Source organism: Lissotriton helveticus, chromosome 2_2 (assembly GCF_964261635.1).
Source record: "Lissotriton helveticus chromosome 2_2, aLisHel1.1, whole genome shotgun sequence".
In the NCBI taxonomy this organism is placed as follows: domain Eukaryota; kingdom Metazoa; phylum Chordata; class Amphibia; order Caudata; family Salamandridae; genus Lissotriton; species Lissotriton helveticus.
In genome coordinates, this window is record NC_136060.1 from 29,504,887 (window position 1) to 29,529,702 (window position 24,816).

The following is a 24,816-nucleotide window of genomic DNA, read 5'->3' on the forward strand; positions in this document are numbered from 1 at the left end:
AGAAAGATATGCATCTTTCAGATCTAAACGCACCAACCAATCTCCTTCTTGTAACAAATCCGCTAACATGTGGATACCTTCCATTTTGAAATGGTTGTACACCAGATGTTGGTTGAAATCTCTGAGGTTGAGCACAAGCCTGTTGCCACCTCCCTTCTTTTGGACCAGAAAGACATTGCTGGCGAAGCCGCGAGGGCTTCTCTGGCAAGGAGCGATCGCGCCCTTCCTCAGCAAGTCTGCCACCTCTGCTTCTATAAAACTGTGATCTAGTTGGGAAAAATGGAGAGGTGGCGGGGGAAACGCTTGCGCCGGAGGAGAGTAAAATTCCAGCTTGAATCCCTGAACTGTCTGCAAGACCCAAACATCCTGAGTTAACATTCGCCATTGCCGCAGACAATGCTGCGTGCGACCCCCCAAAGGAAGAAAAGACACATCTGTCAGACTCACCGGAACTTTGGTGGATGATGTCTGAAGGGTCAAAGTGGAAGGCCTTAGGGGCCTTGTCCTCCACAGGTTTAGAAGCCGGTCTGGCCTTCTTAGGGGGCGGAGGATGCTCCTCCGAAGTATCAGTATCGGTATTGGTATCAGTGTTAGTGGTGGTGGTATCCGTGTCCACCACCACGGGACGTTTGCTTTTCGCCTTGCCGCCAGAACGTGGCTGACTAGCGCATTCCTTAACCGGAAGGGAAGCCAGGGACTGCGCATGCGGCCACGACTGGTGCTCCTCCGGAACTGAAGTAGAGGTAGACGGAGCATCGCGCTTCTGCTTCTTGCGTTTATCGTAGCCATGACGCTTCGCAAAGCCTTCCAACTGCTTACGAATGGGGCGCAGGGCCACTGCGAGTGCTTGCTGCACAGTCTGGGGGACCTTCGTCTCCATGGCTCTGTCAACAGAAGCTTGGACCGAGGCATCCAAAGCTTCAACAATAGTATCCTCTAGAACAGCGTCCTGCTGCCCTTCATTAGTAACCTCCCCATCTGCCTCTTCCTCCTCAGGGTACTTAACCCACTCTTCCATTGTATCAAAATGGCACTGAAATATAAGGGAATAACCCTGGCAGCCTTTGGGGGTGGTGGGGGGGGTCAGCCCACTGCACACAACAGGTCAATGTCACACCAACTGTACCCAAACCCCCTCAGCAAAGCTGTAGTCAGGAAGGCCAGTGGCCAAGGTCCTCAAATTCAGAGAGCGTGTGCCCACTCTGGACTCTCAATTATCCCACCCTGCACAGGTGATCCAACAAGGGGCAAGCCGGTGTGTAGAAAGCGCAAAACGCGCTTTCCAGGAAGCCAGGGGGACGTGCCGAGGCGCGCCGCCCAAAACGCGACCAAAATACTACTAAAAGCAGCCCAAATGGTCAGCGTCTTTGGGCGCGCGCGTCGGCCGTGAGCCACCCGGCCTGAACGCAGGGCGCATTAGGGAGCCTCCGCGCGCCTTCAGGCAGCCGGTAACGGGCCCCAGTGCTGAGCGCGGATCGCCCCTTGCCGGTCAAAGACCGTAGAAAACACGCGCTGACAGCCGCGCTCTCCACAACGGAAGCAGCGCGCTGACAGGCGCTCGCTCCAAGGCGGGAGCAGCCCCTTGTAGAAGACGGCCCAAGCAACGAAGCGCAAGGTGAGCGCTCGAATCTAAAACACTGAAAATCACAATTGCACCAAAAAACGAAAATAAATGCCACCAGGGAGCACCCCCGTCCTCAATTCAAAAGCGGAACCACCCGCATTAGGCAATCAATTCAGACTTTTCCCAAGACACCCCCAAAGAGACAAGCAGAGTGAGGGGACAGGGAAGTGGCACTTAACTCTGTCTTGAGCAGCAAAGAAAGAGGATGTGATGTGCACGCTGGGGGTTCTTATGGACTGTGGGGGCGTGCCTATAACCATGGTGTTCATGGGAAATGTAGTAATTTACTGTTTACTTGAGAAAATAATATATTTTCATTGGCTGCTGTGTTGATGCAGTAAAGTTTGAGAAGCATAATCTGAAGCCTCCGGTCCTGCCATAGAATCTTGTTTTTTCATTGTACAGATAATGCAGGGGTACTCCATTTTGTGATCGCATAAGAATTAAAGACCTACCACCCCCCTCACCCAGAGCTGCTGAGAATTAAACCCGTGCCCTTTAACTCTACAGTAATCCCTGCAGCTCACACGCTGAGCCTACTAAAATGTTTCTCCAATATCTCGGAATGCTTCTGCTGCATGTGCTCCACCAGATAAATCAATGAGCTACGATTCGGCGGCCTTTCTGTACTTTTTAGCGGTTTTATATAGCGCGATCTCGGTGCGAAGGTATCGGAGGTTTTACATGAGCACCTGTTGTATTACAGACGGACACATTCATTTCTAGGCACGGGGAGGTTAAGTGGTTTGCCAAGAATCACAGATTGCTTGAGCCTCCCATCAGACTCGAACCTGGTTCCCCGGTCGCTCTAGCCGTTGAACCATACCCTCTACCCGTAGGGCGTTTCCAAGAAAGCATTCCATCTCCTCGATGTGTTTTGACAGAGTGCACGTCTATTGATTTAAATTGAAGTTGTCAAAGTTCAAGTTCATTCGAAGTAACATTACCTGTTTCACAGGTGGCCTTTGGGCGTTTCCCAAAGGGCGCCCGAGTGATGCGAATCAGCGCCTCCTTCCTTCTCCAGGACTGGCGCGAAAACGGTCATAAACGTGGCAGAGCAGTGCGGCTGATCTTTTGGTTTCTGTTTCACTTCGGAATGAATTCTGTCAGTGTGGTTTTTAAACCCACTTCGTTTTCAAATGCAGGCGAAAAGTGATGCTCTTTGAAATGGACTGTTAATAAATAACACGCTCTACTCAATCACGTGACCTAGGAGGATTCTCTGAGCCCTAATGCAAACAAGGATTGGCAAAGGCAATATGACGGGCTTTAATGTGTTAATGTATTGAAAGACCAGATTTGTTAAAAAAAAAAGTTTAGTGCAATAGGCTTTGCCTTGGGGGATGTACGAACTTGGAAGATGGGAGCATGTACAAGGGGCAGTGGTGCTAGAACAGTTGAGGTGTGTTGTTCAATAACATCATCTCGCAAGAGCTCAGATTTGAACACTTTGTACTGATGTTGCGTCACAAAAGGGCTTAAACAATGTGTACATTGGCATTTACTTTCCAACACAAATCCTGATTTGCGCTGGAAAGTTGCCTGAAGTAATGTTGTGCGATACTTTGCTTCAAGGGGACATACCATGGGTAGAACATAGGCGTTCCCCTTTGGGTTTTGACACAAATCTCTATCTAACATTAGTAGATCGGGATTTGTACCTAATAAATACACTCCCTGGAGGCAGGTGTAACAGAAGAGCAACTTTTAAAGTTATCCACATTTTTAGGTTGAGCCTACAAGACCACACATCTATCTGGTTGGAAAAGACCGATTGTAAACATACAGTGGTCATAAAGTCCACCCATTGCTTACCATTGGGTGTCTTTATAGTAATTCTCATTTACTTGCTTCTTATTTGGTGGCTTGTCTTCTCCCTACCCCTACAGCATAGTATCTTTATTTGTATCCTTCCATTGCTCACTTTTAGAGACCTAGTTTTTTATTTTTGCTTAAGCACTCCATGAGAGTGCATGTGGTTTTTAATTTTCCCCGTGTGCTTCTTTCCTGTCACTTGTGTTGCTACCCTCGTGTACTGCTTTCCCCTCTTCCTCGCATTCCCTGTTACTACCCACTCCTCTGTTGCTCTCTAGTCCATTTTTTAAAAATGTAATTTTCATTTGTTTGTGGGGGAATGGGTGGCAGGCAGTAAAGGTCCTCTTCCAGTACAAAACGTATACTTAACTGAAAACACAGGCTCTTGCACTGTGGTGCATGTGTTGGCTCATGGCAGCCTAAAGTGCACCAGCGATGGTGAGAGAAAAACAACACCATATCTTGACTTTTCTCTCACCCTTTGACGCAATGCAGCTCTACCTTGCAGTAACTCTGCCTCTAAATATGAAGAGGATATGTGCCATTCTGTGAAAACATAGATGCTGCCAGCAGAAAAAATATTATTTGAAGGGCCCCTTTATTATTCATTCTCCATCTCAACTCTCTCAAGTTTTAGGGTGGTGCTGCAGCTCTAGTTCCAGCACCACTGGGTGGAGGCAACTTCTGGAAAAGTGAGAGGGGGGCAGTCACTCTCATTGGTGAAGGAAAGAGGAAGTGAGTGGAGAAAAGTTTGTGCTAAGGAGGAGGAGGTAGGAGCAGCTGCAGGGAGGGAGAAGTGGAAGGGCAGTGACTCTCAGCTTCGAGGAGAGAAAAGACCAGCAACAAGGGGAAAGCAGCTGTGCCCCTCGCTCCTCCCAACCTCCAGAAGCAATAGCCTACGTAGATGATTGTTACAAACCTTGATTCTAGGGTGAACCATTTCACAGTTGAAGTATCCTGTTCTTCAAAGGAAAAAATATAATATTGGCATAATGAAGATTATGGCTATAAACAGACCTCTTGAGTCTCCCCCCCCCCCCCCCCCCCCGATAGATGTCAATAAAGCCATTGAGTTCATGGCTGTCGGTTTCTATTATCTCAACAATCAGCGGCCACTCGATCCTTTCTTTTACGCTTTTTTTTTCTCCTACCTGGTCTATCTATCTCCTCTTTACGTCCTCTTTGTCCTCCCTCAAACCCGTTGGCAATAGTTACTGTCTTAGGTTCTGAAAGTCACAGTAATACATCTACCACATGTAGAGATTGGAAAGTAGGGGTCTGGAGCACACAAGCATTTACAGTGAGGTACAGTCATATTCCAGTTTGATAGTAATAAAAACGTATTTATTCATGACCGTGTTACAGTAGAATATTGTAGGAGTCATCGCTTTGGCAGTGTACTTGTTTGAACATCTTGGCAGCAGGGGTGCGGTCTGGGGTAGCACATTGTAATATTGTTTTTATTACTGATAACACTTGTAGGGAGGCATTTGTGCTGGTTGTATCTTTTCCACTGCTGCTGCGTTCGTAATAGTTATAACATGCAGGTCCATGCTTGATGTGCTGCTCTAGTCCAAGTTTTTTTCTTTGGATTCTGGGACATGTAGCCCTGTCTTGCAATGGTATAAACAAGGCTACAAGTCCCAGAATTCAAAGAAAAAACCTTGACTGGAGCAGCACATCATGCATGGACTTGGGAAACTTGTCAGGGATGAACATGAGTCAGTCATTAGTAAGTTATATCCTTGCAGAGTTTTTTGACCAATAGGAGACTGCCTACAACAGGGCGGAGGAGCGCCTACAAGTGGGCGGAGGAGCGCCGCCCCACTGCTTTCTCGCAGTGCGAGGATCAGAAACATAAAATAGTATTTTAAATACCATTTTATGTTTCTGCTTCTGGCACTGCGAGAAAGCAGAAGGGTATGCCTTTTTGGGGGCGGGCGAGTGGGCGGTCTTGCAAGAGTCCAGGCGAGTAGTGGCTTGCCCACTCTGAGTGCGCTGACTGTTTGGTCGGCCACAGGGCCGACCTAACTAGTTATACGCACTCTACATTTTCTCTATGTATGCTGAATGCAGCCTACATAGAGAACATGGCCTCCCCATAGACGCCTATGGGGTCGGCGTCCTAGCCAATCACAACGCTTCCATTGTAGCGTTGTGATTGGCTTAGGGGAAGGGAGGGAGGCTGCCTGCTTCCTATATGAAGAGGAGAGAGGAGACACGTTGCCGGACAAGTGAAGATGGTAAGTAAAACATTTTTTTAAATTAAATTAATACCCCCCACTCCCTGCGCAGCCCGGCGCCCCCATTCCTGCCCTATAACCCTCCCCGTCCTGCCACCCCTCCTCCCCCCGCGACCCTCACACCCTCCCATGCCCCCACCAACCCCCCCCCCAAGAGCCGTGCCAGCCACGACTGGCCTACAAACTTTTTCCCCACAGCACAAGCTTCAAATGCAGAATGGAATGGAATGGAATGTAGAACTCAACTTCACAAGAAATGCACTTTCGATTCACTTGTCGACAGCAGCAGCCCATGCAGGTAAGAGCAGTGGGGCGGTGGGTCTTGGTTGGGGGGAGATTTGACAGACGACCACGAGGGAAAATTAAATAAATAATTAATTTTCCCTCTTTATCTGTCGAAATCTCCCCCCACCTGGCCTCACCGCTCTTACCTGCACTAGCTGCTGCTGCTGCTTGTCAAGCTTCTCCTCTATTACAAACCAAATGTCAGCCCGCTTTACATGTCCTGGTAGTGAAAAACATACAAGTTTGTTTTTGGCTGCTGTGAGGCTTACTTCACCCATAGGATAACATTGTTTTCCCTTATTATATTTAATTGGTAATTTTTGCTTGGGAGCAGGTGGAAATGTCTGGTGTCTAAGAAATTGTAATTTAAAATCCTATATAAAGGTAAAGTCGGATTGTACATCTGTTGTAATTAATGGAAGTCTTAGAGCCAGGTGTTAAACAAGCTGGATTTAATAAAGCTTAGTTCCAAGTTCAGTTTCAAGTAAATAAGTAAAGATGACAAAAGGCCCACCAGGAGCAGCCTCCCTGCTGCTCAGCCTGCATCCACCAACTGCCACTCCACACATCTCCAGACCCCCAAGCATCCCGTGACATCACACACATCCAACATTCCAAACATGATCAAGTACACAAGCACTCACTCTGGCTGAGCAGTAGGGAAGAGACAAGTAAGTTATAACATATCCCCCTTCCTTAGGGAAACCAAAAGCAAGAATGATGCACAAGGGTATGAACCTCATTAAATACATTACATAAGAAGTGATGGAAACAACTCAAAATATGCATGCATAAAATTGAAATGATGTAGATAAATGAAAAACATCATTAAATATAAAACATCAGAAAGAATGAAATTATTTCACTAATACATGCAAGAAAATTGGAATTGACCAAATACGAAAAATAAAACACTAATAGAGATTAACCCCCATCCCCCAATAAATACACTAATGGAGATTAACCCCATCCCCCTCCCTTAGGGAAACAAAAACACAGCTCACTAAACATACAGGGGGGTGAAACAAAACTGGGGCACACACCACCCCATTACTGCGACACATAATACCAATCCACAAACTAACCAAACTCACCAATGTAGAACACTCACCGCTCTAATAAACAGCACTGGGGCACTCACCACCCCACAAACTCTCCACCGTAGAGCACTCACTCTGGCTGAGCAGAAGGGAAGAGACAAGTAAGTTATAACAACATCACAATTCTGAAAATGCCACTTTTAGAACGTTTGCATTTTCTTGTCCTAACCATTTGGCACCTGCAACCTATTTCCTGGGTCGCATGGCTAGGTGTAGTTGACAGTTGGCCTTTGTGTATTCCTCCCAGACAGCAACACGAAAGAGGGATTGGGTGATGGCAGGATGGAGTGGGGGGGGGGTCAGAGCTGTGCATAGCCCTACTTGCATTTCAAAGACCCTGCCTCAGCTCACACACAAGGAACTTCACGCTAGCCTGTTGTGCTCCCAGACAGAATGGATCCAGGGCAGGGAGGCAGAACATTCCAGACACTTTGTTGGGCGGGGCTACTCTAGAAGTTTCTTCTGCTTCAAAGCTGACATCTGGTATAACCTGCGTTGGCAAAGTCAGCAGGTCTCTGCAAAGCCCGAGCTTCGAGCTATTGGCATTGTCAATGTGAATTAATGTCTTTTAGCTGTGTTTGGTCTGCAAACTGATGTTACTGTGACAATGTTGTGACTCAGATAAGAACAAATGTTAAAAAGAAAAATGCGTGGGGTAAAACATTGAACTGCAAAAAGAAAGTAACAGGGAGACACATCTTCGGAGGAAGGGATTGGTCAAGTGAAACAATTTGGTTGAATTACGAACGATTTGGCTTTTTTAAGGTATAAAAGGACAACTAAGCTAATGAAACAAACATCTAAATATGTGAAATGCAGAGGCGAACAGTATGTGACTCACTGTGAGTTAAAGGAAGGTTGGACAAAAAGCCAATAGGTCTCGCCTACCAGAGGTATTGGCTTTTTCAATGTTTGAGCTATGTTTAACAGCAGCCACGCTGCTTTATAACATTGCTAAAATAGATAAAAATTTGGCCTCTCATGTAGGGGAGACCAATTCGCTTTGCCTATATTTCTTTTTCGTGCTTACCTGTAGCTTGTCTCTGCTCTCAGAGCTTCTTGTTGTCTGGCAGCAGGGCTCTGGGCGAACATTGAATGTCACATAATAAGCTTAATATAATAGATTGTGCAACAAATTAACATCATTGTTTTCGAGCATAACAGTTCTCTTCTCTGCCAAATAGAAATCAGTCTTTTAAAACAAGAGTATACACCCAAGTCTTATGACGTAAAACTTTTGAAGACAAGAAGAAAAAGCTTAAGCACGAACAAACACATGGACTACGCACAAAACCTCGTCCTCACCCTGGACTCCTCTCTCTCAATGAACCACCAAATCAGCACTGTTCCGTTCTCCTACTTCCACACGTTCCTCCTGCTTCCTAAGATCTTCAAGTGGCTCCCCATTGAGTCCAAGAAAACGGTCACAGACACGCTCGTCAGCAGCAGGCACGACTACGGAAATGCACTTTTAGCCGGCACCCCAGAGAAACTCCAATAGTGACTGCAGAGCATCCAGAACCCCTCTGTCAGACTCATCCTGAACATCTCAGCCGCGTCACCGGCCAACTGAGACCTTCACTGGCTACCCATCAACAAAATAATTACTTTCAAGCTCCTCACGCACACCCACAAAGCCCTCCACAACGCCGGGCCTGCATACCTCAACCACTGCCTCTCCTTCTACACTCCCATCAGACATTTCCGCCCCGCCCAACAAGCCCTGGCCACCATCCCACAGATCCGCAAGACCACAGCTAGAGAAAGATCCTTATCCTACCTCGCTTCGAAGACCTGGAACGCCCTGCCTCTGCAACTCAGGCAAGCACCATCCCTGCCGCAATTCAGGAAGGACCTCAAGACCTGGCTCTTTGACTGAACCGCCGATCTACGCCTCCCATCCCCCCCTCACTCAGCGCCTTGAGACCCTCAAGGGTAGGTAGTCGCGCAAGAAACCTGATTGATTGATTGTGTTTACACACACACACGTGGTTGTGTGATATAGCAGTACTAGTGCACAATTGGGTGTCATCAGGGTGCCTGTGCATGTGTGTTTTGTGCTTGTTAACACATGCTTGTGTGATGTGTTAGTGAGTGCGTATTTATTCTGGGGATGGTGAACTTGGGGGCCGATTAGGATGGCGGACGGATTGCCCCCGCAGGACTGGCGGTAGCATCCGCCGGCCCGGCAATCCGTCCGCCATCCTCCCTGAAATGACCCCCCCCGCCACATTAGGATGGCTGGGGGGTCCGCGGCGGACAGAAGACCGTCTGCCGTTTTCCGCCGCGGTCGCCTTGCGACCATGGCGCAAAAGGTCTAACATGGTGGCGGTGTCTATCAGAGACCGCCAGCCATATTAGGATGGGCTTTGGGGAATGCCTTTCCGTGGCGGCAGGCATACGGTCTTTGCTTTGGGGACCCGTTGCGGGCCCCCTGGGTGAAGGGGGGGTGGAGGGTGCACATGGGGGGTACCTATGGTACCCCCCCTGCGTTTCAGAGTACAACATGGGGCGCGCGGTGCATGTCATGTTGTACTTTGAAACGCACAACATGCATTTTTAGCATTGCGCAATGTTAAAAATGCGGGATCTATCCGCCACTGTGGCAGGTGCATCCTAATTCGGCGCACGGGACCTCTGCCATTATGGCGGATGTTCCCTTGCCACGACAGGATGGCGGACAGACTTAATCGGCCCCTAAATATGCAAGCCCGAAAGAAAATCACTAAGAGTCATGCAAGTAGTCGATCAATACGGCGGGCAGCGCACAGTCTCCATTTGTCTGCAGCAATGTTCAGCGTAATTCACATGCAATATTTTACTAATAAGAGACCGCACACAGAAGGTGGCATTACCAAGCTCTCTGGTTACAGCAGATTTGATTATATGGACAAAGTGCATTGAAGTGAAAAAGTAAGCGAGCAGCGAGTTTGAAGCGGCAGGTTATAGGTAAAGTGCATAGTCGGAGCACCACTCTGAGATACTGCGACGCCAACAATGTATTGTGCACAAACGATAGCAATGAAGATACAGCATCTGCCTCTATATTTCCATTTAAAGCACTGTTGGCATATAACGTGGACGTCCGCATTGAGGGACATTTCTGTAATTAAGTAGCCTAGGTTGGCAGTACTCGATGCAACACGGAGGGTGAGCTAGTGCGGCCAAAGCGGGAAGGCACAAAAAAACCCACAATTTTATGCAGTTGCCTACGTTGACACAAAGTGACACTAAGCATCTACCTGAAAATTCTCAATACAGTGCTGTATGAAAACACTGAAGCTCATGCACCACACAGCTGATCCCTAGCAAGCGTCAGCAATCATTCAGGTCCTAGGTGCAATCGCAACAAAAGATGGACATTGACGTAACTCATAAACCTAGAACCTTCCAGGAAAAAATGATGCTATGAGGAAAAAACTGATCGGACGTAAAAAAGTGTCATATAGTATAAATCAAAGCACAAAGCTGGCTATGGTTTTACCTCATGCAAAGGCCATAAATTACTCTCTGCAGTCTTCCTGTAAAATGTGTGCAGTAGTTTTGTTTCCATGGTGACCGTAGTATCGGAGAATGAAAATCACCCTGTTACAGGATGGTGGCTACTTTCGGTCACTACTGGATGCAAGACAGTTTGGTCAGAAAAGACAGCTGGCACAAACCTGTGGCAGCTTCAGATCTCCAATCGCCGCCATGGAGATAAGAACAAGATTTACACCCTGTCTACAGAAATGAAGCTCGGAACAAGTGAAAAAACGAGCGCTGGTGTAAAGTGCCAAATCGAAGAAAAAAGTTGTTCCGAAAACATTTGCTAAAATGGGAGCTGGGGATGGATAGTAGTAATTGATCCAGGCTCTCTGGTAGGGCTAAACACAAGAAGAGGCATGGCTCATGCATGGCTTGGACAAATGGGGAGACAGAATATGAGAGCAACGATGGAGCTAGCCAATGGGATGCCTATGGGTGAAGCCCACAAAGTACATACGTCTCTTAGGGAGTATGCTCTGTCTACAGCCAAGACCTAAAAATAGGACCGTCAGACCCAGTATTCAGTACGTTCCTGATCCTAAGGATACTACAGAAGGACTGCCCTGCTGTCTGAGAAAGAACACTGGACCTGCTCCCTGCATCCAAGGCCTTCTGAGTGACTCCAAGGGTAAGTTGACTGACCTCTTGTTCTGAGCTGCACAGAGTCAACAAGCTCCAGAGGCTGACCTGCTGCACTGGACCTGTAGTTGGACCTCCCTGAGCCCTGACGCAGTGATTTCCTGAACCCAAAGTGGTGCCTCCCCAGGTCCTGGTCCCCCCTTTTTTTTTAACTTGTTTTTATTGCAATTTTTCGAAAGATCATACAACAAAATCTCTGTGCATACAATGCGGAGCATATGAACCAATTATTGACGGATAGAAAGAAAAGTCTTGCATAGTCCTAATCATCAACAATAAAACATCATCACAGGCTCAAGTATCAAAGATATTCTGGCAATCCTGATCACCAGGATAATTAGGCTAATCCAACAATCATGTCTACATGAAATACATTTCAGTCCGTGAGCTCAGGGTGAAGTAACAAATGAGATCGGAGTGGTTGCCAGATATTTTGGGGAAGGGAGGCGAGAGGCAGCAAAGACACATTACATCACTAGTAGTGGTGCAGTACATCAGATGCCTCAGCCAGGACCCAACCAGGGGTGGTGCAATTGCGGAGAAGCGCCTGATCCCCAGACCCAAAGGGAGTACATACCCCAGTAAAGCCAGCAAGGGTGTGTGGGGGAGTACCGTCTCGACCATCTGTTCTAGATGCCCAAACACCACCTCCCAGAATTCCATAACAGCACGGCAATTCCATGCCAAATGAATAATATCAGCATGTGCCATCGCACATCTCTGGCAGTTATCTGGTCTGGTACGATCTATCTTCGTGAGTAGCACAGGGGTGACATTCATTCTATGCAGGTACTTGAAATGTAGAAGTTGATGTTTATAGTTATTTGATATGAAGTGTGCCTGTTCATAACAATAAGCCCACATCTTATTTGTCATATGCTGCTCTAGGTCTCCCTCCCAAGCCGCGTGAGTGCCACCACCCTTCTTTGGTCAGAGTGTGGAAATGTACTGCTTTTTTAGGGGTACCCTGGTGCAGGGTCACCCTTTTGTCCACAGGTTCAGAGACCAACAAAATAGAGATCAGCACTGGAGTTGGAAATAAATAACAAGTTTATTAAGCACACATGAGTGGGACCACATCCACACAACACTCTCAAGTGCTGCTTGAGGTAGTACACTGGCTTCACAAACCGGTGCCCTTTAAATTCAGGTTTTGTGCAGTGTAAGCATGTGAACAGAAATAGGAAGAACAAGTTTTAGAAATAGTTATCAGCAAACAAGGGCAGATGAAAACGACATGGTCAGCAAAGTGGGAGGGGGAGCAGAAATGCTTATGGCAGCAGTACATGATTGACAGTACTGGCAGCTACAAACTCTCAGCACATACATTTGCTTTTAGCTGAGTCAGGAAGTCAACTAAAATAGATAGCATAGGGAGAAAAAGACGAGCAGCAGAGGACGGGAGAATTACAAAGAAAACAAAATGGACACCACAGCCAAAATGGCTGCAGCTCATGCCAAGTAAAATATTACACGTTTTCCACAGATGGCCCTTTTAGCATAAGCTAAGACATTTTCTAATGCTTTTAAAGGGGGTACGATGAATATCATGGATGTCCAATAGCATCATATTGCTGACTTCTTGGTCTATTGCTAAACGGGCATTTAAATTTTGGGCATTCATTTTAGATGGTAGGCAAGTAGTACAAGTAGAAATACAGAGGGAACAAAGCATTGGCCCACATTGGATACATAAACAACAAGAGAAGAGAATTACAATAATTATGAACAAGACCAATAACATTTTTAAGCCCCATACAGAAAATACACCACTGACTTCGTCAGAAGCGGTCGCTCCCCAAGGCCCCTGGTGTCTTGTAATTAACGCTGTGCCACGCTGCTGCCTGACCAACGCTGTGCTGCTCTGCTGACTGCTCTGCTGCCTGGGTATCGTAGCGCTGCTCTGCTGCCCTGAAATTGATAGCGCTTCACTGTGCCTGCTCGCATTGTAGGTGTAGAGTGCCTTTATTGCCTGGAAATCGTAGCGCTCGCATTACCTAATTATATTAACTACTTGTGCCCCATTTCGTTCGTGCCTCTCTGCCCACAGCGTAATTTATTTATTTAATTCCCCCAACCGGTTTCCGGTTTCGTTTCCGCCGCCATCCTTGTTGTTGTTGTGCTCGGAGCCCGCCTTCTCCACCACGCACCCGCCTCCCAGCTGACCCTCCCTCGCCCCTCCCCCCTCCACTATCCATTAATGACAGATGCACTTACGCGCAGCGTTAACGCGCAGCGGACGCGACCCATGCGCGCCGAAGGTGCGCCAAAGGTAAGCCCGTCTACGCCCGTCCGCGCCTGGGCCATGCCCAGCGCCAGACCCCCTGGCCCCCGCAAACAGTACTCCTCCAACATAACATATGACGCCGCCACCCTCCTAGCCCTTATCCCCAGACGCACACCACAATGCTACGAAGCAGCCCCAGGACGTACCCACGGTCCCTACGCCTGCCACTCATGCAAGTTCCCCTGCATCAAGACCCACACCAAATCCTCCTCCTCCAAACACAGCTCCGAACCCAACCACCTGAAGTGCTTCCTGCTGAACACCCGCTCGGTCCACAAACACGCCACTGAACTCTGGGACCTACTCGACACTGCGGCTCTGGACATGGCCTTCATCACAGAAACCTGGATGAACGCCTCTTCAGCACCCGACATAGCCATAGCCATCCCGGACGCTTACAAGATCATCCGACCGCACCAACCAAACAGGAGGAGGCATCGCCATCGTCCATAAGAACACCATCAGAATCACGACCAGCTCCGACGATAACCTCGCTACCGGCGAACACCTTCACTTCCAGATCCACACCGACCCCAGGACCACACTTAGAGGCACCCTCATCTACAGACCACCAGGAACTCGTAGACAATTCAGCGAAGACTTCCCTGACTTCATTAGCCCACATGCCCTCCCCTCCGAGAACTACATTCTACTGGGAGACTTCAACTTCCACTTAGAGAAGAAAAACGACAACAACACCACCACCCTTCTGGACAACCTGGCCAATCTTGGACTCAAACAACTCGTTGACACCCCCACCCATGTAGCCGGACATACGCTCGACCCTATCTTCACCTCCTGCAAACACATCTCCTTCGATCACACCATAGCTCTCCATTGGACGGACCACAGTTGTGTTCACTTCAGCTTCAAAACTACCACGACACACAACCTATTCCCCGAAGAAACTGGAACAAAATCCCCACCGACCAACTCCTCACATCGCTCAACCAAAACCCTCCCACCCTCTCATCGGACCCAAACGAAGCTGCCACCAAACTCAAACAATGGATCACTCACAGCGCTGACGAATTAGCACCTTTGAAAAACCACCAAAGCAAACAGGGTAGCAAAAAGGCCCCCTGGTTCAACGATGAACTTAAGAAATCCAAGAAACTTTGCCGTACTCTCGAGAAAACATGGAGAAAAAACCAAACCACTGACAACCTGACCACCTTCAAAGCATCCACCCGCAAACACCACCAATTGATCCGATCCACCAAGAAAGCAGCATTCAAGAATCGACTCGACAACAACGCCCATAATAGCAAGGAACTTTTCAACATCGTAAAATAATTTACCAACCCCACCGCAGCCTCAAACGACATTACTCCCTCCCAAGACCTCTGCGATTCGTTATCCTCTTTCTTCTACAACAAAATCGCCGACATACATAACAGCTTTAAGAACATGTCCAAAGAACAGTCCACTACACCCACCTCCGAACCTAAACCGCTCTCTAGCAACCTGAGCGCCTGGAACCCAATCACCACTGAAGACACCATCCGCCTAATGAACTCCATCCATTCAGGTTCGCCAACCGACCCCTGTCCCCACCACATCTTCAACAAAGCAGACTCCATCATCGCACCCCACCTTCGTGATATCATCGACTGCTCCTTCAACTCCGCTACCTTCCCAGAAAGCTGGAAACACGCCGATCTCAGCGCTCTCCTGAAGAAACCCACAGCAGACCCCTCTGAACTTAAGAACTACCGCCCCATTTCCCTCCTCCCATTCCCTGCCAAAGTCATTGAGAAAGCCGTCAATAGCCAACTTGCCGACTTCCTTGAATCCAACAACTCTCTCGACCCCTCACAGTCTGGCTTCCGAGCCAAACACAGCACCGAAACCGCCCTCATTGCAGCAACAGACGACATCCGAACGCTTCTGGACAACGGAGAAACAGTTGCCCTCATCCTACTCGACCTCTCCGCCGCCTTTGACACAGTCTGTCATAGCACCCTCATACAATGCCTCAGCAACGTCGGAATACAAGGAAAAGCCTTGGACTGGATCATCTCGTTCCTCGCCGGGAGAACCCAGAGAGTCCGACTCCCCCCTTTCAAATCAGAGGCCACCAAAGTCATCCGCGGAGTACCACAAGGATCATCACTCAGTCCCACCCTCTTCAACGTTTACATGAGTCCCCTCGCTTCCATCTCGCGACAACACAACCTCAACATCATCTCCTACGCTGACGACACACAGCTGATCCTTTCCCTCACCAAAGACCCCAACACCGCCAAAACCAATCTTCATGAAAGCATGAAAGAAGTAGCCGAATGGATGAAAAACAGCCGCCTAAAACTTAACTCAGACAAAACGGAAGTCCTCATCCTAGGGTCATCCCCCACTGCCTGGGACGACTCATGGTGGCCATCGGCCCTGGGCACAGCACCCATACCCACAGACCACGCACGTAACCTAGGCTTCATCCTAGACTCCTCCCTCTCGATGACCAGACAAGTCAACGCCGTCTCATCCTCTTGCTTTAACGTACTTCGCATGCTCAAAAAAATCTTCCGTTGGATCCCCAGCGAAACAAGAAAGACTGTCACCCTCGCACTCGTCACTAGCCGACTGGACTATGGAAACACCCTCTACGCCGGAACCACAGCCAAATTACAGAAAAAACTCCAACGCATCCAAAATGCATCAGCCAGACTCATATTGGACATCCCTCGCCAAGTTCACATTACCGGCCACCTGAAAGACCTCCACTGGCTTCCCGTCAACAAGAGAATAACGTTCCGTCTCCTCACCCACGCACACAAGGCCCTCTACAAACTAGGACCCGAATGCCTCAACAAACGACTGTCCTTCTACACACCCACCCGCCAACTTAGATCCTCCAATCAAGCTCTCGCCGCAGTTCCGCGCATCCACAGATCCACCATGGTAGGGAGATCCTTCTCCTACCTGGCGGCCAAGACCTCTCCCCACTCACCTACGCCTCACACAGAACAACATTTCCTTCAGAAAGGAACTTAAAACCTGGCTATTCGATAAATAATGCACCCCCTCCCACAAGCGCCTTGAGACCCTCTGGGTGAGTAGTGCGCTATACAAATTCCTGAACTTGAACTTGAACTTGAACCCATCCAGCTCAAATCCATGTTCCTGAATCTTGATGTATCTCAGTGGCTATTTGATGCATTTTGGAAATAGCATCATAAACAGAAGAGGCGGGAAGCATGGGAAGTGGACCACAAATTATCTGGTGAGTAGGGGGAGGCATCATAATCAGTGCAGGGTGGCCAAGCCTGTAACGGGAACAACTGGGAACCTGGTGAAGCGGACCATATTTATGAATCAGCCACAGACGGGGACTATGCCTGAGTTGCCTGACCTTGGAATGGCAACCCCTTCTAAGTGCAGGAGAGAGCCACTGAGGCGCCCCCCATGGTGGTTTTCCCTGTCCAGAGGCAGCAGCCCTCTAAATCCCAGTCTAAGACCCTAGGGCCACTATTTACTCGAAGCTGTGGCTGATGAGTGCCTGACCCTTAGTGGTGACTCTTTCCCCGAGCTGAACTTTGTCTTACAAAAACCTACCAGGACTGTGCCTGACCTCAAGATGGCGTCTGGATTTCATTTGGACCATGGTCTCTCACTCACTCCCCTGTGCTATTCTGACAACCCCTGAGTACACCTGATCTCTATCCTGACAGCGGAGTCCGATGGAGCTGCTCTGTTCAGCTATTGAGGAGATCAGCCTTGGTTCATCCCCTTGACGGTCACCTACCCAGCCGGACTTTGGGCACAGTTTCTCCCCTTCTTCCTGTCTTCCCCCATTCCCCCCTCATCGTTTTCTGTAACTCTGCTTTTTCCTTGTCTCCTATCTTTGTATCTATCTATCTGACCGATGCCCGATGGAGCTACCTTGAGAGCTGTAGGGATGATTGGCTGTGGATTCCCTCCTTGGCTGTCACCTACCTAGTTGGGTAGACCTTCCCTTCATTTCTCATACCTCCAGCCCCTCTTCCTCTCCCTTCTCACTCCCCCTCTTCCCCTTTCCGCTCTATTTTGTCTCTCCCTCTCGCTCTTTAAGGTGTCGCATTTATTTAATGTAACGTGTAATTGTTATCATTGTTGTAACATTGTTGATCCTTATGTAAAGCGCTCTGATACCTACGGGTCTAGCCAGCGCTATAAAAAATTCTTTAAATAAATAAATAAAAAATTCGTAATTTGGACTTCTTCTGTAATATTTCCATGCGCCATTGCTGTCTAATTAGTCACAGCCTCTACTACATGGGTTAAGCGCCTGATTTAACTGCTATTTAAAGCCACACCAACAAAGAAAAAGAGTCCCAAATTAAAGTCAGCATATTGCTGTAATGCAGTGTCAGTTTGATCCACTTCATCATTATATATAGTTCTTTTGAATCGATTCAAGGGAATGTCATTAAACAGTTTTTGATCTTTATGATAAGATACAGGTGCTAGGAACACAGGAGGAAGCAAGAAGGACACGTAGCATGTTCCGGACCATCCGATTGGTAGATGATAGTAGCCTTTATTCCCACAAATTAAATAAGTGTTGTGTGAGGATAGAAAACTGCTATTGTTCGTTCCAGTAATAGACAATACTGTGGTACAGTCACTTTTCCCCACTGGGATACTACCAACACTGCTCACACAAAGATTTGCTCGGGCTCTAGTAACCGCAATGACAAAAGGCCCGTTACCCTTGGCCGTTCGAGTGTTGGGGAAAACATAATGTGTGGAGGAATTTCCTCTGCGATACTCCTCCATTTCCCATACAGTTCCTTTGGCTGGTGGGTCCCCTTCCTCATCGGGGTAAAAAACTTTATTAAGCTTTGCATTAAGTCCTGCTACATCAGCTAGAGTGATATTAGCAATTTCAGAGGCCCACAACAGTGCAAACCAGGCTCTACAGGAGCCATTATGTGAGAATGGCAAGGGAATGAAAGGCGCTCCTCCCTTCTTCTGATGTGCTGGCATCATTCCACATACCCAGCAGTTGGTAGTGTTCGTAGCATTATGAGTATGATGCTATATTTGTATGATAGTGTTATTGAGGTACGTTATTGTGTGCTATTTTTCATGATAAGGAAGAGTAAAAAAATGTTTGGTGGGGACAGGAGTAGTAGCAGTCAGTACGTTTCGAGCTGGAGCTACTTCCTCTACAACCCACATTATGACAGCAATGATGACGACAGTAAAAGTTAGTCCAATAGCGAGCATCATATTTTTACTACAAACTTTTGCAGCATTAGATTTCTTTTCCTCCGGCATTTTCATTTCATCGATAAACAGCAAAACAGATAGTGCCCTAAGATCCTGGGCAGGCGTTGGTTTCTTCACTAACGTTGAGACGAGTAGTCACTAATAGGCTTACCCCCCTTTGTAGTCAGTCTTTAACCACCCAGAACAGTGGCTCAAACAGTCTCTTTCTGCGCTGAAATGTCTTTCATTCTGGATCGATGCAGATATCTAGATGCACTAGGGATCGTATGGACCGGGAAGACTTCCTCAGGTCCTTCAGGTGACGCAGCTTGTCCTCACTCGGTGACCAGGATGTCGCGGTGATCTGTCAATGCAGCTGGGCTCACGAGGGTATGCGGAACTTTACGACAGTGGGTAGCATGCACCCAATTCTACCGGTTGGTCACTCGGACTGCAGTTCTGGTAGCCAGAAGGACTTGTTCTGGTCCATGCCAACGAAGCGCCAAGGAACTGCTTCGCTGGAAGGACTTCGTCAAAACAAAGTCCCCAGGCCGCAGATCATAGCCATCACCCTGCGACCTGTCTGGAAGGGCTTCCCGTACCTGCTGATAAATAGAAGACAAGCTGTCAGTTAACTGGGACAAATAGTCCCTCATCAACACATGGGGTACATCATGTATAGGACGAGGCTTAGAGAGTCCCCAAATATTCATGGGTACGCCAAACACAAACTAATATTGTGTAAGGCCAGTTCGTGTATGTGGATATTGATCTGATAGAAAGTAGTGCTGGGGCGGGGCCATCAGGCCATTTCAAAGACGCGGAGGTCTATATTTTAGCCAATTTCAGTTTCAGGGTGGAATTGTAACACTCCACCAAGCCTGCTGATTGTGGGTGAAAAGTGGCATGAAATTTCGGCTTAATCCCTAACCCCTTCATGACCTATTCGACAACTTGCCAAATGAAATGAGGTCCATTGTCACTACATAAGACCCGAAAAATGCCGAATCGAGGGAAGAACTCCTTTAGGAGAACTTTCGCTGTCGTGAGAGCTGTATTACCCTTAGTAGCATACGCCTCCACCCATTTACTGAAGATACAAACGACTACTAGGACATACTGTAAGTTATTACAGCGCTCAAACTGAATATAGTCCATTTTGCAGGACCTCAAAAGGTACAGTTGGTGTTGCAAAACCTCCTGTTGGAGTTCGTGTTCCCTTTCCAGGATTATACTGAAGACAGACCAAACAAGACTGGACCGTCTTTTTAGCAGTGCCGGTAATATCAGCATGATCCCAAACTTGCATAAGTTGTTTTGCCTTTGAGGATGCACCAACATGTGCCGGCCCATGTGCCATGTGAATCATGGGGCATAAGTAAGCTGTGGGCAACTTCCAATTGGCCATATCTTTATTGCTCCAGCAGCCCTCATCATCCAGTGCTCCCTCCTTAGACCATTGGTCTATTTAATCAGTGGTGGTAGATCATTGCATGTCCAGCACCTCTTGCCTGGCATCATGCCAGTGTAGTAATCTCAGGAGACTGGATCCAGTATAAACTTGAGTTTATTGAAATTCACACTACACAGCTCATCATCTGCTAGTCATCTCTCTCCTGGTCAGTTTGTTCTCAGTGCATTGAAATGATAACATTCTACCATAGACCAGATGCAGTGACATCATAAATACAATAGCAGTAATGAGGAAGTGTCTATTTAAAGTTACACTACATAAAATGTGATTGAAGAATACATAACTAGAACACTAGAATATAACATACCTCCCTCTCTTCAAAATGACAGAACAACCACAATAAAAAATAATGAAAATAATATAAAAGTTTTGAAAACATATTAACATGTGCTTTCCTTAGGTTAAACCAAATTAAACAGTAATTAATCACGATACCTCAGAGGAACAATTGTAACTCTTGTACTCTTCCTCCTTTGTGGTATAGATGGATTAATATTAGCACCCTGTCCATTAGGACTGTGTCTCCTGGAGGAAGAACCACATTTTGTTTTAACCACTTTGGAAACGTTCCACCTACACCCACTTTCTACTTGGACAGCATTATTACCAATCCTAGTAACTTTAATAGGTTCACTAAATTTAGACTTCCCTTTTTTAGTATGTACAGAATTCTTGATTCGAACAAAGTCACCCACACATAATGAAACCATTTTGGCATTCTTTTTGTTTATCAAACCATTCTTTCTCTTTTCTTGGAGTAACTTCAGAATTATTCTTGACAGTTTCCAAAAGCGATTCAACATCACTTAGAGAGTTAGACCATTTACACATCCATCCAGGTCGAAAACTGGTATTAGCTCTCCTCCCTCTCAAGACTTCAAAAGGAGAAACTTTAGTTGAAGAATGAGGTGTAGTCCTGTAGAACCACTTTTCAAAAAGGGGGGTGGTGATGGACAGAGTATCTGAATTAAGCAGAACACTCCTACCCAGTCAAAAGATCAGGGCTTGATCCATCACCGTTTTTTAGCTCACTGCACCATCCCAGTTCAGAACCTGGCTACATGCAAATTAGTCTGACCCTGGCCCAGTGCATCATGGGAACAGGGCAGACCAAACTACCAAGCCAATTCTTTACTGGAAAGGAAACAAGCTTCCCGGGACCAGTTTCTGGCATTACAGCCGTCTTAGGCCCGGCTTGCTTGAATCCTGATGGTGCAGTGAGCAAGGGACTCACATCTGAGCATACCCTTCCACACTTGTGGTGGCTAAAACGATTCAAAAAGGGGGGTGGTGATGGACAGAGTATCTGAATTAAGCAGAACACTCCTACCCAGTCAAAAGATCAGGGCTTGATCCATCACCGTTTTTTAGCTCACTGCACCATCCCAGTTCAGAACCTGGCTACATGCAAATTAGTCTGACCCTGGCCCAGTGCATCATGGGAACAGGGCAGACCAAACTACCAAGCCAATTCTTTACTGGAAAGGAAACAAGCTTCCGGGGACCGGTTTCTGGCATTACAGCCGTCTTCGGCCCGGCTTGCTTGAATCCTGATGGTTGCAGTGAACAAGGGACTCACATCTGAGCATACCCTTCCACCTTGTGGTGGCTAAAACGATTCAAAAAGGGGGGTGGTGATGGACAGAGTATCTGAATTAAGCAGAACACTCCTACCCAGTCAAAAGATCAGGGCTTGATCCATCACCGTTTTTTAGCTCACTGCACCATCCCAGTTCAGAACCTGGCTACAAGCAAATTAGTCTGACCCTGGCCCAGTGCATCATGGGAACAGGGCAGACCAAACTACCAAGCCAATTCTTTACTGGAAAGGAAACAAGCTTCCGGGGACCGGTTTCTGGCATTACAGCCGTCTTCGGCCCGGCTTGCTTGAATCCTGATGGTGCAGTGAGCAAGGGACTCACATCTGAGCATACCCTTCCACACTTGTGGTGGCTAAAACGATTCAAAAAGGGGGGTGGTGATGGACAGAGTATCTGAATTAAGCAGAACACTCCTACCCAGTCAAAAGATCAGGGCTTGATCCATCACCGATTTTTAGCTCACTACACCATCCGAGTTCAGAACCTGGCTACATGCAAATTAGTCTGACCCTGGCCCAGTGCATCATGGGAACAGGGCAGACCAAACTACCAAGCCAATTCTTTACTGGAAAGGAAACAAGCTTCCGGGGACCGGTTTCTGGCATTACAGCCGTCTTCGGCCCGGCCTGCTTGAATCCTGATGGTTCAGTGAGCAAGGAACTCCCATCTGAGCATACCCTTCGACACTTGTGGTGGCTAAAACGATTCAAAAAGGGGGGTGGTGATGGACAGAGTATCTGAATTAAGCAGAACACTCCTACTCAGTCAAAAGATCAGGGCTTGATCCATCACAGTTTTTTAGCTCACTGCACCATCCCAGTTCAGAACCTGGCTACATGCAAATTAGTCTGACCCTGGCCCAGTGCATCATGGGAACAGGGCAGACCAAACTACCAAGCCAATTCTTTACTGGAAAGGAAACAAGCTTCCAGGGACCGGTTTCTGGCATTACAGCCGTCTTCGGCCCGGCTTGCTTGAATCCTGATGGTGCAGTGAGCAAGGGACTCACATCTGAGCATACCCTTCCACACTTGTGGTGGCTAAAACGATTCAAAAAGGGGGGTGGTGATGGACAGAGTATCTGAATCAAGCAGAACACTCCTACCCAGTCAAAAGATCAGGGCTTGATCCATCACCGTTTTTTAGCTCACTTCACCATCCCAGTTCAGAACCTGGCTACATGCAAAGTAGTCTGACCCTGGCCCAGTGCATCATGGGAACAGGGCAGACCAAACTACCAAGCCAATTCTTTACTGGAAAGGAAACAAGCTTCCGGGGACCGGTTTCTGGCATTACAGCCGTCTTCGGCCCGGCTTGCTTAAATCCTGATGGTGCAGTGAGCAAGGGACTCACATCTGAGCATACCCTTCCACACTTGTGGTGGCTAAAACGATTCAAAAAGGGTGGTGGTGATGGACAGAGTATCTGAATTAAGCAGAACACTGCTACCCAGTCAAAAGATCAGGGCTTGATCCATCACCGTTTTTTAGCTCACTGCACCATCCCAGTTCAGAACCTGGCTACATGCAAATTAGTCTGACCCTGGCCCAGGGCATCATGGGAACAGGGCAGACCAAACTACCAAGCCAATTCTTTACTGGAAAGGAAACAAGCTCCCGGGGACCGGTTTCTGGCATTACAGCCGTCTTCGGCCCGGCTTGCTTGAATCCTGATGGTCCAGTGAGCAAGGGACTCACATCTGAGCATACCCTTCCACACTTGTGGTGGCTAAAACGATTCAAAAAGGGGGGTGGTGATGGACAGAGTATCTGAATTAAGCAGAACACTCCTACCCAGTCAAAAGATCAGGGTTTGACCCATCACCGTTTTTTAGCTCACTGCACCATCCCAGTTCAGAACCTGGCTACATGCAAATTAGTCTGACCCTGGCCCAGTGCATCATGTAGAACCACAACATACTTTCCAGAGATGCATAAACATCATGTCTACCCTTTACTGCCCACTTAACACAATCACCCATGACCCTGTTCATCCTTTCCACCAGACCATTAGTCTGTGGATAATAGAGTGAACTCCTAAGATGCTTGACTCCACTAGATTTGAGAAAAATGTGAAACTCATCGCTCAAAAATTGAGTCCCATTGTCAGAGACAAGAAACTGTGGAAATCCTTCCCTCAAAAATACTTCTTTAAGGAACTTGATAATACTAGAGGAACTGGCTTCTCTGACAATTTTAATTTCCAGCCACTTGGATGTATAATCCATTAACACCAAAATAAACTTCTTTCCCAGCGGTAAAACCTCATATGGACCCATGATGTCAATACCTACTTTGGAGAAGTGTGGCTCAGGGGTTAGAGGCGGCAGACCCGGAAGCTGAGATCGGTCCTGGACCAGGGTTCAATTCCCCGCCTCGGCGGGTCTTGGGCTAAAAATTCCACGGACTCGATAATTCTCGCCCCGGTGCCTCCTCGACTCACGGGTTCACACTCTGCGACTCTGGGCAATAGCTTGCTTAATCTCCACAACGGCCCCTCGCGGCGGGATGCCTGACTTTCACCTTGTGGACACCCTGCCGGGGTTTCTCACAGGGAAATACCAGGACGGGTTCCCTAAGCAAGCGCCAGGATGCCCTTTGGGTGACAGGTTTGCGCTATATAAGTACACCTACATTTACATTTACATTTATCTGGACACTCAATGGGAGACAAAGGTGGAACAACAACCTTGAATGTTTTTTCTGAAGAACAACACACAGAACAATTTTCTATATATGTCCTAATTTCATAGTCCATACTGGGCCACCAAAAATCGTGACAAATTTGCCGTATAGTTAATGTAACCCCTAAATGTCCTTCATGAGCTTCCTTGACAATAATAGATCTAAGAGAATGTGGAGGAATCAACTTCTCACACTTCATAGTAAGCCCTTCCTCAATAGATATCTCTGACTCAACCTTCCAGTACGGTTGTAATTCCAAAGACAACGCTTTTTCTTTTGGCCAACCATTCTTGACAAACGTGCAAACCTCTTGTAAAACCCTGTCTTTCAAAAGAGCTGCTCT

The 24,816-nt window shown here is 47.5% G+C and overlaps 2 protein-coding genes across 2 annotated transcripts in view; one reads left to right on the plus strand and one right to left on the minus strand.

Annotated features, from left to right (window-relative positions):
* CASP3 (caspase 3) overlaps nt 1–2,663 on the minus strand; it is a 350,335-nt gene extending 347,672 nt beyond the window's left edge. Inside the window, exon 1 of the mRNA XM_078678016.1 lies at nt 2,572–2,663. The gene's annotated coding sequence lies outside the window, so the exon portion shown is untranslated. The remainder of the gene's footprint in view (nt 1–2,571) is intronic.
* The window catches only part of PRIMPOL (primase and DNA directed polymerase), a 390,575-nt gene that overhangs the window by 81,605 nt on the left and 284,154 nt on the right, over nt 1–24,816 (plus strand). The window lies entirely within an intron of this gene.